Here is a 12,381-nt window from a genome sequence, read left to right on the forward strand (position 1 = left end):
ACTGGCTGTGGTGGTGTGTGTGCTTCTAATCCCAGCAACATGCACAAATGAAACTATATTGTAAAAGACACTCAGACCAGGTTACCCATAAAGGACCACCAGAATCACAAGTGCCCTGAGATATACCACCATGATTCAGAGGTTTATCTGGATAACTTCTACCTATCCTTGCTACCATTTAGGCCATATTAAGATGCATACATCTCCACATATAACACTCTGGTTCAGACTTGATGAAATATGGCAATCAGGAGTCCCAGGGACTTACATCCGCACAGCCAGTGGGATACTGATGCCCCAGTCTATGCCTCACCATTACTGGATAGGATTTCCAGGTTGCCTGCAGGTTAGACAAAGGAGGGAAGTTTACTCATCCCAAAGGTTGGAACATTTGACTAACTGGCCCCCAGCTTACTGGCTTGGTGTGCAGTCTATTAATGTTATACTCCGTATTTTTTTTGGGGGGGGTGGGGGGGCAGGCAGGATTTAAATGTTCAACTGCTGTAGATTTCAGAGTAGCAGTGGACCTGCTTAAGGGGTATACCATAGCTGACCCTGTTCTGCCTCCAGGAAAAGGTGACTCTTATTTTGCAGTTGTTTCAGAGTATAGGAGAGAGTAGTCAGAGCCTGCGGTGTTAGTATGTGTCTCCTTCAAACAGCCTTCGGATATTAGATTTCCCATCTGTACCATAGTGTCTGGTTGCCAGGGTGACGATGCTATCCTTGAACAGAAAAATCAAACAGCCTCCTGAATCCTGCAGGTAGAGGTCATACTTGGCACAGCACACATTCTTTCTAGTATACAAAGGGAACGATATGGCCAGAGGGCGAATGAGTTCTCCGTGTTCTTCATCTGACTCCAGGCTGGTGCAGATGCTGTGGACAGAGACTTCAGTGAGAACTCAGTTATGCAGCAGAATCTTCCACAGGGCCATGAAAATCATTTGGGGACACTAGATGGCATACTGTCTTCTAGAGAGAGAGAGAGACACCCCACATTCTCTGCTCACATCGAGCCCCTGACTTCACTGGAAAAAAAAAATCTGTTTAATAGAAGACTACATTACTACAAAAGCAATGACTGTCAAAAGAAATGTGTTTTCCAGGACCTGCTGGGGACTTGGTAATAGTTTGTTGTTCTGTCTTTCTGGGCCTCAGGTAGATTTAGGGGTGACAGAGCTGGAAGGCAAGTATTCTCCAGCCAGATAATTTAATTCTTCAGGCCCTCCTGTCAGGAGACAGAGAAGTGACCAGCATCTCTAACACCCTTAGGAAAACAGGAAAAGATTCTCTGACTGCCTGTGCTGGTTGCTCCTTTTTCTTCCTAGAGCTTATGGCCACTAGTTCTCATTAAATACTCAGCAATGAAAGTGTTAGAAAAGTTATATATGCCGGTGGCAAAAATATAACTGAACAAAAGCCAGAAAACAAGGCTCCCTTCTTTCTACATTGGATGCCCAGAACTCACTCTGTAGAAGTAAGCAATCTAAAGTGTGACTTTAGACATTCCATACTTATGTGAATGCATAAATTAAAATTGAACAGATGCAGGATATATATGTATGTATATTTATACACTATTATGCAACATATTTTTATTACTTAAGACCATGTCTTGAAGATATTTCCTTATTAGCACCTTTAAAAGCTCCATATATGGAGAAACACTTGCTTGGCAACATGGCGTGCTGGAGGGAACCTGGGCTGACATTAAAGATATGGGGAAAGACTTGGCTTAAAGAAAGCAATAATGACTTCAGAGACAGTTCAGTGCTTGCTGCTCTTGTGGAGGATCCAAGTTCGGTTCCTGTCATACATGTTAGTGCTCACAAATGCCTCATACATGTTAGTGCTCACAAATGCCTGTAAATAAGACACCCACTTCTGGCCTCTGTAGGCACTGCATTCACATGCATGCATGAACACACACACACACACACACACACACACACACACACACACTCACACACGCACACACACACACACACACACACAAACACACACACACACACACACACAGAGAGAGAGAGAGAGAGAGAGAGAGAGAGAGAGAGAGAGAGAAATAAAACAACCTTAAAGAATGCAGTTCTACCCTGCACAGAACTGATGCTCTTTTGTAACAACCTCAATGTTCATTAGATAAAATTAGTTAATCCGCTGATGACTTCATGGTTGACTTGATGGAGGAAGTAGGTCACATCTCATGTCCAGCCTCTTCCTGTCACTCTGCACTTCTGGATGCCATGAGGTGAGCAGCTCTACTTCACCACAGTCAGGAAGGGCCAACACTGCTGAAATGTGTGTCATAGCAAACAGTTCCTTCTTTGGAGCCATTTCCCATAACTTTCTTTGGCACAGCAACAATGACTGACACAGGAAGTTTCACAAATGGGCACTGGAAATAATACTGGGAGATGCACACAACGCATAATGTCGTTTAGAGAGGGTTACATGGGAGCCACCTGCGTCCTCCACTCCCAGCATGCCCCACAGGAGCCACCTGCGTCCTCCACTCCCAGCATGCCCCACAGGAGCCACCTGCGTTCTCCACTCCCAGCATGCCCCACAGGAGCCACCTGCTCTTTGCTTCATCCAACATCTAGAATGGAGAGAGTCCGTAAGGCTGAAGAATTGAGAAAGCACAAACTTGCTTGGCACAAACACACTTTTCCTAGACCCCAGGGACTGGCAAAAATCTTGGCTTTTACTCAGGAGACCCTTTCCTCCGAGAGAAACATTTGGTATATAGTAGAAACAAGGAGGATCCTCCAGTTCTCTTTCTGAGGAAAATGGGGTCAAAAGCCTCTAACACTCTGCAAGGGAAGCCCTAATTGGACCTAGCTTCTGCTCTTTAAGTCCCCTCCCCTGTCACAGCCAGGTTCACAGCTTTCCCTGCTACAAAGTATTTACATCATTAGAAAACCCAGTCCTGTGCCATCCACAGTTCTCTCTGAAACATCAAGGCTGCACTCTGGTTTCCTGCCCTTGGAGAATGAGGACAGTCAGCCCAGCTTCCACTCTGGGCTGGGCAGCTTCTAATATAGGAGGAGAGAGGGGGAGGGGAAGGGGGAGAAGGAAGGGGAGGGGGGAGGAGGAGGGGGAGGGGGAGGAGGAGGGGGAGGGAGAGGAGGAGGGGGAGGGAGAGGAGGAGGGGGAGGGGGAGGAGGAGGGGGAGGGGGAGGAGGAGGGGGAGGGAGAGGAGGAGGGGGAGGGGGAGGAGGAGGGGGAGGGAGAGGAGGAGGGGGAGGGAGAGGAGGAGGGGGAGGGAGAGGAGGAGGGGGAGGGGGAGGAGGAGGGGGAGGGGGAGGAGGAGGGGGAGGGAGAGGAGGAGGGGGAGGGGGAGGAGGAGGGGGAGGGGGAGGAGGAGGGGGAGGGAGAGGAGGAGGGGGAGGGAGAGGAGGAGGGGGAGGGGGAGGAGGAGGGGGAGGGGGAGGGGGGAGGGGGAGAGAGAACAGCATTTATGCCCACCATCAGCGTGTTCACCAGATCTGGAAAGCCAGGAGCCCAGGTCTGTATCTAGAGCCCATGGGTCCTCTCTGTAGAGAAACGACACACCCAGAAAACAAAATTTTAGATTTTTGTGAAAACTCTGGGAGTTTTTAGTTTTAGTAAAAAAATATCTAAATAGTTCAAATTGACTTCTCACCAAGAAACCAGAAACCAGAACAAAACGTGTAAAAGAACCTGGGGACATTGGCGGATAAATAAGAAGGTGTTCTAATTTTGTTTCTGATACTGTGACATACACCGTGACAAATAGAGAGGGGAAGGGTTTATGGCTTAGGATTCTAGGTTAGAGTGTCTGTTGGCAAAGTCACAGGCACGTGAGTCAGCTGTTCACACTGCCTCAACTGTTCATACCACCTCCTCAGGTGTGAACACCTCCTTGGCTGTTCACACCACCTCCATAGTCAAAAGCAGAGAGAGGAGAAATGCTCATTTGCTCTCAGTTGGCCTTCTCCTCCCTTACATTGTTCAGGCCCTCTTGCCTAGGGAATGGTGCCACCCTCAGTGGGCTGTGTCTTCCTATATCAATTACCAGTCAAGACAATCTTCTACAAACACGGCCAACTATATGTAGATAATTCCTAATTAAGACTTTCTTCTTAGCTTACTCCAGGCTGTGTGAGGTCAACAGTTAAAGTAACCAGTATAGATGGTTACTAGATTCTAAAAGAACCTAGACAGGATCTAGGAGAGAGCAAGTGTGGAGCAGTGAATTTAGGGTGATTTTTCCTGAGGTTGTGGGACATCACAGAGGAGGTGCTGTGCCCCAGCAAAGAGCAAGGGGAGGAAGCTGGTTAGCCTGCAGCTTTCTCATCCATTGCTCTTCTACTTTTGAAGGACCTTTTTATCTAGTCTATGTCCAACCAACATTATTCTAACCATGGCTCCCAACAGGTTGGGTAGGACCTACCTGAGAGTAAGGGTGATGTACCAACCAACACAGGGGGCATCAGATTAGGATGAGACAGACTCTGAAATGTGAAGAATCTTTAGGGGGTGCCTAGGGGGATGGTGACAGGGCAAGGAACCAGGCAGAGACACTGGGATTAGTATAGGAGCTATCTTGGAATCTACATCATCAAAAAAGGAGTATATAATCAAACAAACAGAAGGAGAGAAATCAACCATACTGAAGGTGAGGTTGGCAACTGAAATGTAAGTAGTATAAGTAGCTGTGTGGAGGTTGTTGCTCATTGTGTGTGTATGTGTGTGTACACACATGCTTACATATGGTTCGGTCAGAAGTTGATATCCAGCGTCTTCTTCAGCTGCTCTCCACTTTACGTTCTGAGACAAGGTCTCTCACTGATTAGATAAGTCCGGTTGTCCAGTGAGCCCCAGGGATTGCTCTGTCTCCACTTTGGTGCTGGGATTGCAAGACTGAGCCATGATGTCTGGCTTGTTTACATGTGTTCTGGTGAGTCAGACTCTGGTCTTAATCCTTACATGGCACACACGTTATTGACCCAGGCATCTCCCAAGCCTCAACCATATCTCCAGCTTCTGTCATTCATTTTGGACATGGAGAACTTTCAGGAAAGTTGTGGAGTCCGACTGATGTGGGAAGGAGAAAAATTAACAGTGAGTAACTTGACCTACTGGCTAAATAATCCTTCTGTGGTTTTGCTTTGAAAGGTCATATCTAGTAGCTTATACCAAGCCAAAAGAAGTTTTGTTTGTGTGCTGCAGGGACATTCAGATGAGTCTCTGTGGTCTCTCTCAAGTATAATTCATCTAAACAGGTGGCTCCAGCCTTTATTCTAGTTGTAAATTCTGTTCACTGTTCTTAATCACTATTGTCTTTAAAATTTTATTATGTGTATGTGTCTATATGCCTACATGGGCTTATGTGCACTGTGTGTAGTCAGGTATCCACAGAGGCCAGAAGAGGGCGCTAGATCCCCTGGTGCTGGAGTTACAAGCAGCTGTGAGCGGACCAATGTGGGTGTTTGGAACGTGGTCTTTACTATAGAGTCATCTCTCAAGTCTCTGTAGTTCTTAATTAGATGGCTGGAGCAATACAACAAAAACCTCTTTATGCTGTTATTTCTAAGTCAGAGTTAAGCAACGCCATAGGTGAATTTGTCAGGATATAATGTTTATTTAAGAATGATGTTTTTTAGCATAGAAGTGGCAAATAAAGAGACGATAAAGAAGAATGAAATATGTGAATAAGGAAAGAAAAAGGACTAAGAGATTTAAAAGAGAATAACCAAAGTATTTTGGACTTTTAAATTAATTAATTTTAATTAAAATTATTTTTATTTATTTATTTTTATTTATTTATTTATGTGTATGTGAGTGTGTATACCTGCTTGACTATGTGTATCATCTGCATGCAGGGTCCCATGGAGGCCAGAAGAGGGCAATAGATTCCCTGTACCTGGATTACAGGTGTTTTCGAGCTGTCTGATGTAGGTGAAGGTCAAATCCAAAAAAAAAAAAAAAAGGAGGTCAAATCCAGGTCAGGTCCTCTGCAAGAGCAGCCAGTGTTCTTACCTGCTGAGCTCTCTCTCCAGCCCCTGTTTATTTGTTTTTCAGGATGTGGTCTCACTTGGTAAACTAGGCTGGTTTGATGTTCAGTATGCAGCCTAGGCTAACCTCAAACTCACAGGAGTTCTCCTGCCTCAGTGTCCCAACTGCTGGGATTATAGACAGGAATCACCAAGTCCAGCTAAGTGCTTGAAACATTTCTCCTGTAAAAGAGCAAATGGATGACTATCTCAAGCCAGATCTAAGCCTCAGAGTCTCCAGATGTTTAAACAGATAAAAAAAAAAAAAGACTGTAAACTTAATTAACTCCCTGAAAACCCACTATCTCCTTGAAACCTTGCATCCCTGCCATGGCTGACAAACTCTCCACATATAACCCTTCTTGCGATAGGCTGGTGCTCTCAGCCGCAGCCGCACCACCTGTGCAAGCACAGCTAAGACTCTGCTGAGACAAATGACCTCTTCAGTAGGATGCAAAGCACCAGGCTTTGGATTCTAAGACAGCAATAGGTGCTATTTCTGGAAGCGGTAGGCTCCTGACTTCATTAGGCATGTGAGCTGTGAGATGGAAAAAGGATTACATTGTATTTCAGCAAAGCATCTCTTTTTATAATGAGCAGCTTTCTAGAACTTTCTATTTTCTATTGATTTCCCAGGTTCTTAAATTTTTCCTTAAAGGTACTGTGGTTGGGGCTGGCGAGTTGGCTCAGGGCTAAAGAGTACTGGCTGCCCTTACAGGGGACCTGGGTTTAGTTCCCAGCACCCACATGTAGTTCACAATAGCCCGTGACTCCAGTTTTAGAGAGTCCAACACCCTCTTCTGACTTCCTACAGTATTGCATGCATATGATGCATATGTGTACACACACACACACACAAATACTCATACACATAAAATAAAAACAAATCTTACAAAGAAAACCTCACTGAAACCCAGTGGAATGGCTCAGTGAGTAATACTGTTGTCCATAAGCCTGATGACCTGAGTCGGATCCTTGGAATGTACATGGCAGAGGGAAAGAACCAATTCCCAGAAATTGTCCTCTTTCCTCTATACCCTACGCTCATCCACACCAAAACAAACAAACAAACAAACAAATAATCAATTTAAAGATACCTGCATTGGAGGAAAGCTACAAATATACATGCATGCATACACACAGGGAATTAATTTCTTCTGTAATGATCCCAATGTAAATTTTGATTAGGGGCCATTAAGTTTTTGTGTGAGCTACAGAACACTGAATAGCATTGGACCGCTTCATGGTGGTGACTTTTCCTCATTGAAATGGCATATGCAACCCTCTCTGAGTTAGCTTGGGCTTGAAGGGTTTACGCAGCGTGAGAGAAGAGAAAAGGCCAGAAGCAAGTGAGGGTTGCATAGTGAGACCCTGTTGCAAAATAAAAAAAAAAAAAAATAAGAAAGCCAGGCAGTGGTGGCGCATGCCTTTAATCACAGCACGTAGGAGGCAGAGTCAGGTGGATTTCTGAGTTCAAGGCCAGCCTGGTCTACAAAGTGAGTTCCAGGACAGCCAGGGCTATACAGAGAAACCCTGTCTCGAAAAACAAAACCGAAGAAGAAGAAGAAGAAGAAGAAGAAGAAGAAGAAGAAGAAGAAGAAGAAGAAGAAGAAGAGGAGGAGGAGGAGGAGGAGGAGGAGGAGGAGGAGGAGGAGGAGGAGGAGGAGGAGGAGGAGGAGGAAGAGGGGGAAGAGGAAGGTAGGGAAAAAATCCCTAAAGGTCAGAGTGTTGCCCTTAGGAACATTGTAGCATCAGTTAGCATCAGCTGAGACACTGAAGACCAAGGGATAGGCGCTGTCAGTTCTCTTCATGGTTGTATTTCACAGAAAAGTTACTGACAAAGCTCTCCTCCTCAGTCCTCAGCCTTGACTGTCTTGACATAAAGGCCTTTGTTGTTAGGGACAGAACACATGACAGACAACCCCATTAGACAGAAGACAGAGGCTGGCCAGGCTGGGTTCTCTATGTCTTTGGCACACTGGGCAAAGGAATAATTACTACCTTGGGCGAAGGATCCTCACAGTGAGCGGAAATTAGGCTTTTGCTGTGAGATGGTTTGGAGGCATCCTGCTGAGACTAATTTCCGAGTTTCCTTGAGATCTCCTGTTTGGCATCTCAGGTTTTCCCATCGCCCATGTTGCCAATTTTTTTAATTAAATTTATTTTTAAGTACTTGGAGTGATTCGATCAGACTTTGGTTGATTAGGTTTGGGATCATAAATTATTGCTTGTGGAGGTTCCTTTAAGGTGGGATTTGAGGTCTGAGTCGTCATCAATATGAGCACGGTATCAGAGTTATCGCAGTTAAAAGGACAACATGGGATGCCAACCGCTTGGTAAATTCTCCTTTCTCCACAGTAAAACTCCTGCACATCAGCTGTTCTTTGGAGCCCGAAATAACAAACAACCCAAGGGCAGCCTGGCTTCAATGGGAGGGGGCATGTCACAGTTCAAGCTAATGGTATCTGCACAGATGTGTGTAGCTTCCTGGAGTCACCCTTGGAGAGGCCACCCTTTCTTCCCCCTCTCTTCCTCCCAGTGCTTGGAATATGCGGATGTTTCAGGCTGCTGCTAGGATCACAGAGGAGGACTCTTTAAGGAACCTTGGTCTCAGATAGACAGAGTCCTCACAGCCCAAAGGCTGATGATCTATCAGCAGTGGAAGCCAGGTGATCTTGTCCACAGACAAATAGGAACCAACACTCCAGCACTGAGAGCACACAAAGGCCCAGCATAAAAGATATAATTGATGTGTTTATAATTATTATGCCTTTCTATTGGATCCTTTGGTTATTATTTAATGACCTTCTTTGGTTTTGGAGACAAATTTTGGATTATAGTCTTTATCCTTTTTTTTTTTTTTTTTTTTTTTTTTTTTTTTTTTTTTTTTTTTTTTTTTTTTTTTTTTTTAGAGTCTCACTATGTTACCCAGTCTGGCCTTGAACTTGCCTATCCTCCTACATCAGCCTGTCCTTGCTGAGGACTTCCCCAGCATAAGCTGGTGAGCCTCCCACACACATCTAGAATCCTTCCCAACCTCAGTGGCATGACATAGCCTATGCTGGAAGCTTGCTCTAAGTTGTAACTTCAGCTAAACCCTGCTGATGAGTCATGGGTCTGCTCTCCACCCGCCTTCTCTCAGCTTTAATACGATTTGAAGTCAAATAATTCCATTGCACAGATTTCAGATCCCAGAGAGGGCTCCTCCCGTTAGACTTCAGATCCTAGAGAGGGCTCTTCCTGTCTCCTTCCTAGGGCATGCTCTCACAACCACTAGTGATGTGCGCGAGACGGACAGTGTGATCGTTAACCTTCGCCGTCAACCTGATGGGATTTAGAATCCCCATAGGAAATCTCTGGGCATGTCTGTGAGGGATTATCTACATCAGGTTGGAAGACCCACCTTAAATATGCGCCAGGTCCTGGACTGAATAAAAAGGAGAAAATGAATTGAGCACCAGCGGCCATCTCTCTCTGCTTCCTGAATGCATACGCAGTGTGACCAGCTGCCCCAAACTCCCAGGACACGCTCCTCCCACCATAGCGTACTGCGCCCTGCCGCTCTGAGTCAGGAGCTGTCCGTCCTTCTTCAGCTTGCGATGCGAGTGACTAACACACGGGGATGAAGCAGGAGTCTGGCCTCCTTGTGAGACTGTCTCCCATTGCTCGAGAGCAATAACCCCGCAGTGACCAGCTCTTGCCTTCCTAGGACGATGCTGCGGTGCCTGGCGTGAGACTGTGGGTCTTGTTGGCTAGATCCTGCTAGCTCTGCATCCAAACTGCTAACGAGTCCTCCTCTATCCTCAGCCCACAGACTCGCCCCACTCCAGTGTGCCCGGGTCCAGTGTGCCTTGGATCCTATGGTCACAGTTGACTCTTTCTCGGTTGCCACCCTGGGAAGCTCCGGGCTTTCCCTGGTTAGCTAAGCGTTTACCAGGTAACCATTCGCTCTCAGCCCTTCAAAGCTTGTGGACATGTGCATAATCTGTTTTGTTTGACCAATCAATCTTCCATTCCCTTTTTAAGAATTGACGAACTATTTTTTAAAAATCATTTAAATCTCATTTTAACCAGGTAATGGGGGGGGGGGGTATGGCTTGGATTCAACCTGGTTCAGCCTTGTCAGATTTTTTTTTTCTATGTATTATTTTGAGAATCCAAAGAGAGTTACAGAAAAGACATGATATTTAAAATTCTGTCCTCAAACACAGTCCCGAAGAGAACAGAACACTTTCCACTGTGTCCCTGCCCAGCCTGGCATCTCTCCCTGGTGTGCTGGAGAGATTGCCAAGGCTGGCAGTGCCCTACTTCTTGGTACTGGGAACCAGGCTAAATCTGATCCACCCCAGGCTCCAGCCCACAAGGGTGGGGCTTTCCATCATTGTGGATTTTCTTGCTTCAGTCAGACGATGAAAAGGGCTTTGTTAATTAATGTGTGCAGTGAGGATTGTTGACATCATCTGTCAGTTAGCTACAAGAAGAGAGCTCATCTGTCACTTCTTGCTGTGTGTGTGTGTGGGGGGGGGGTGAGAGCACACTTTGGCCCATTTTCTAGACTACAACTTTTCTTAAACATTTGATTCTATTTTTTTCTTTTTTTTTTTTGAAAGATTTATTTATTTATTTATTTATTTAATGCATATGACTGTTCTATCTGCATGTATGCCTGCATGCCAGAAGAGGGCATCAGATCCCATCACAGATGGTTGTGAGCTACCATATGGGTGCTGGGAATTGAACTGAGGACCTCTAGATGAGCAGCCAGTACTCTTAACCACTGAGCCATCTCTCCAGCCCCAATGATTCTATTTTCAATTCAGTTAATTCTACTTTTTCTCTTCCTTTATCTTGTCTCTTTTTCTTCCTTTCCCCTTCTCTCCCACCTCCTCTTTCTCTCCTCTATTCCCCTCCTGTCTCTTCTCTCCTTCCGTCCTCTCTTTTATTTCATTTTATTTCTTTAGTGTTAGGTATCAGACTGTCACACAAGCTAGACAAAGGCTGGTGAAATTCAACCAGCCCTGATTTTCTATTTGCAAAGTGTGAGTCCAAGCATGACCACTAGGGGCGCAGGAACTGTAATCATAGAAGGGGCCCCCAGAGGGCACCACTGAGATATTTACACATTTAATGGGCAAAGTGGACATTTTACTTACGAGTTTTAGAAAACCTTACAAATCAACAAATATTTAATTTTTTTATGTTGGTGATCAAGTTCAACCAAAGAAAGAAATAAAGGGGAACACCTATTAAATGGCAAGATAGCTGATCTGTTTCAATATTGAACTAATCCATCCATCAATTCAACAAATATTAAGTAGCTGCTATCCGACACAGCTTTAGTAGGGGCGTGTGATTCGGTAATAACCATGTGCTCCATGTATGTTGCCTAAAGGCTCTTTGTCCAATTTCATTCAGATATCTCACACGTGACACCAGGAGCCTTACAATCACTGGCTAAAGAGAGAAGAGGAACCATCCTTGTTAGTAAAGGAACCAACAGATTTCTTTGAACAAATCCTGTGAGGAAGGCTCAGGTCTTTAGACATATCCAGTAAAAGTAGTTTTAGATGAAATTCTCTATTTTTCTACTTCGATCCCACTGGATAAAAATTTGAGGTTAACTCTCATTTATTTTAAGGAAAGGCATCTGTTCTCTAGTTATTCCAACTGGCATCATATGGCACCACCATGCCCCCAGATCTAGAAGGCATGAGTTCACTCATTGCATGGCAACATTGGTACAAGCTGGCCATTCCTTCTCCCTCAGAGTACCCACATCCCATAATATGCTAGATAGATGATTTCAATGTTGAATTCTAGCATCTGCCTTTTATTTGAAGCCTTATGAAGCAGACAAGGCAGCGGGTGAGAAGACAGATCATGGTGAGTTGCCAGGACTTTGCATTTAATTTCTCTCCCATTGTTGTAACATAGAGTGATCACAAAGAATGGGGAATCTAGGCCCTGTTGGACTTGCTGATGGTTTAGCTGGTGGGGGCGGCTTCACAGCTGGTGACTATGATTTGTCTCTCACACTGGCAGGGGCGTGATTTTTGCTAGATAGTTGAATTCTGGGGACTCTGGAGAAGGTATAAATGGGAGAGCCCTGAGAGGGTGCTCCAAGGTGGCTGTTGCTCTCCTGCTACTCCTGGTTGCTGTTGTTGCAGTTTGTCAAGTGGTCATGAACAAAGAGACAAGAAGAAGAATTTGAAGATATGCTGGTGACAAAGATTGGACTTGCCCTAAGAACCCAATATTCCCTAATCACCAGGAAGTAGTCTGAAGAGATATATGCTCCCTTCCCCTCTTTCTTTCTCTCCTTCCTAGTGATTGTTATGTCTGGATCACAGAGTCCCCACAG

General features: G+C 45.2%; 1 long non-coding RNA gene across 1 annotated transcript; it reads right to left on the reverse strand.

The window, feature by feature from the left end:
- Positions 1-1,592: 1,592 nt before the first annotated feature.
- Positions 1,593-9,935, reverse strand: LOC143435374 (uncharacterized). The gene is made up of 4 exons (XR_013105609.1): positions 9,424-9,935; positions 4,735-5,061; positions 3,469-3,536; positions 1,593-2,599 (listed from the first exon to the last, which is right to left on the reverse strand). It is a non-coding gene; the product is annotated as an uncharacterized LOC143435374 (long non-coding RNA).
- Between the last annotated feature and the right edge of the window lie 2,446 nt (positions 9,936-12,381).

This window comes from Arvicanthis niloticus, chromosome 21 (genome assembly GCF_011762505.2).
Source record: "Arvicanthis niloticus isolate mArvNil1 chromosome 21, mArvNil1.pat.X, whole genome shotgun sequence".
NCBI classification, from domain to species: Eukaryota; Metazoa; Chordata; class Mammalia; order Rodentia; family Muridae; genus Arvicanthis; species Arvicanthis niloticus.